Raw genomic sequence first — 2500 nt, 5'->3', positions numbered from 1 at the left:
CATCCTTCATAAATCCATCCGCCGACATGTCAACTCCCAAGTATCTGAAAACATTCACTTCTATACTCCTCCTCCCCAATTTGATATCCAATTTTTCTTTATCTAAATCATTTGATACCCTCGTCACCTTACTCTTTTCTATGTTCACTTTCAACTTTCTACTTTTACACACATTCCCAAACTCATCCACTAACCTTTGCAATTTTTCTTTAGAATCTCCCATAAGCACAGTATCATCAGCAAAAAGTAACTGTGTTAATTCCCATTTTGAATTTGATTCCCCATAATTTAATCCCACCCCTCTTCCGAACACCCTAGCATTTACTTCTTTTACAACCCCATCTATAAATATATTAAACAACCATGGTGACATTACACATCCCTGTCTAAGACCTACTTTTACCGGGAAGTAGTCTCCCTCTCTTCTACACACCCTAACCTGAGCCTCACTATCCTCATAAAAACTCTACTCCTCAAAATCTCAGCATTTAGTAACTTAACCACCCTATTCCATATACTTGCAACATCTGCCACATTGCTCCTCTATCCACTCTATCATATGCCTTTTCTAAATCCATAAATGCAATAAAAACTTCCCTACCTTTATCTAAATACTGTTCACATATATGCTTCAATGTAAACACTTGATCTACACATCCCCTACCCACTCTGAAACCTCCTTGCTCATCCGCAATCCTACATTCTGTCTTATCTCTAATTCTTTCAATTATAACCCTACCGTACACTTTTCCTGGTATACTCAATAAACTTAATATACTCAAACTTATGGTAGTAGGTTGGTAGACAGCAACCACCCAGGGAGGTACTACCGTCCTGCCAAGCGAGTGTAAAATGAAAGCCTGTAATTGTTTTACATGATGGTAGGATTGTTGGTGTCTTTTGTCTGTCTCATAAATACGCAAGATTACAGGTATGTCTTGCTACTTCTACTTACACTTAGGTCACACTACACATACATGTACACGTTTATTTATGCACACTCATCTGAGTTTTCTTTGATTTTGTCTTAATAGTTCTTGGTCTTATTACTTTTCCTTTTGTATCCATGGGGGAAGTGGAATAAGAATCTTTCCTCCCAGTAACATGCGTATTGTAAAAGTCAACTAAAATGCCGGGAACAATGGGCTAGTAACCCCTTTTCCGTGAAGAGTACTAAAAGAATAAGAAGAAGAAAATTGTCAAAGGGAAGTCTGAATGTGCGTGGATGTTGTGCAAATGATAAGAAAGAGATGATTGTGGATATTATGAATGAGAAGAAGCTGGATGTCCTGGCTTTAAGTGAAACAAAGCTGAAGGGGGGTGGGAGAGTTTCAATGGAGAGGAATAAGTGGGATTAGGTCAGGGTTTCAAATAGAGTTAGAGCTAAAGAAGGAGTAGTAATAATGTTGAAGGATAAGCTATGGCAGGAAAAGAGGGACTATAAATGTATTAATTCAAGGATTATGTGAAGTGAAAATAAAGATTGGATGTGAAAAGTAGGGTTATAGTAAGTGTGTATGCACCTGGAGAAGAAAGAAGTGTAGAGGAGAGAGAGAGATTTTGGGAAATGTTGAGTGAATGCATGGGGAGTTTTGAATCAATGTGTAAGTAATGGTGGTTGGGGATTTCAATGCTAAAGTGGGTAAAAAATGTTATGGAGGGAGTAGTAGGTAAATTTAGGGGTGCCAGGGGTAAATGTAAATGGGGAGCCTTTAATTGAGCTATGTGTAGAAAGAGATTTGGTAATAAGTAATACATATTTTATGAAAAAGAGGATAAATAAATATACAAGGTATGATGTAGCATGAATGAAAGTAGTTTTAGATTATGTATTGGTGGATAAAAGGTTGATGGGTAGGCTCCAGGATGTACATGTTTATAGAGGGGCAACTGATACATCGGATCATTATTTAGTTGTAGCTACAGTTAGAGTAAGAGGTAGATGGGAAAAGAGGAAGGTGGCAACAAGTAAGAGGGAGGTGAAAGTGTATAAACTAAGGGAGGAGGAAGTTCGGGTGAGATATGAGCGACTATTGGCAGAAAGGTGGGCTAGTGCAAAGATGAGTAGTGGGGGGGTTGAAGAGGGTTGGAATAGTTTTAAAAATGCAGTATTAGAATGTGGGGCAGAAGTTTGTGGTTATAGGAGGATGGGGGCAGGAGGAAAGAGGAGTGATTGGTGGAATGATGAAGTAAAGGGTGTGATAAAAGAGAAAAAGTTAGCTTATGAGAGGTTTTTACAAAGCAGAAGTGTTATAAGAAGAGCAGAGTATATGGAGAGTAAAAGAAAGGTGAAGAGTGGTGAGAGAGTGCAAAAGGAGAGCAGATGATAGAGTGTGAGAGGCACTGTCAAGAAATTTTAATGAAAAAAAGAAAAAATTTTGGAGTGAGTTAAACAAGTTAAGAAAGCCTAGGGAAAGTATGGATTTGTCAGTTAAAAACAGAGTAGGGGAGTTAGTAGATGAGGAAGAAAGGGAGGCGGTAATTTCATGCACTGGTCAGG

Source organism: Cherax quadricarinatus, chromosome 5 (assembly GCF_038502225.1).
Source record: "Cherax quadricarinatus isolate ZL_2023a chromosome 5, ASM3850222v1, whole genome shotgun sequence".
Taxonomy (NCBI): domain Eukaryota; kingdom Metazoa; phylum Arthropoda; class Malacostraca; order Decapoda; family Parastacidae; genus Cherax; species Cherax quadricarinatus.
The sequence above is the reverse complement of the archived record's forward strand: the minus strand, read 5'-3'. Positions refer to the sequence as shown.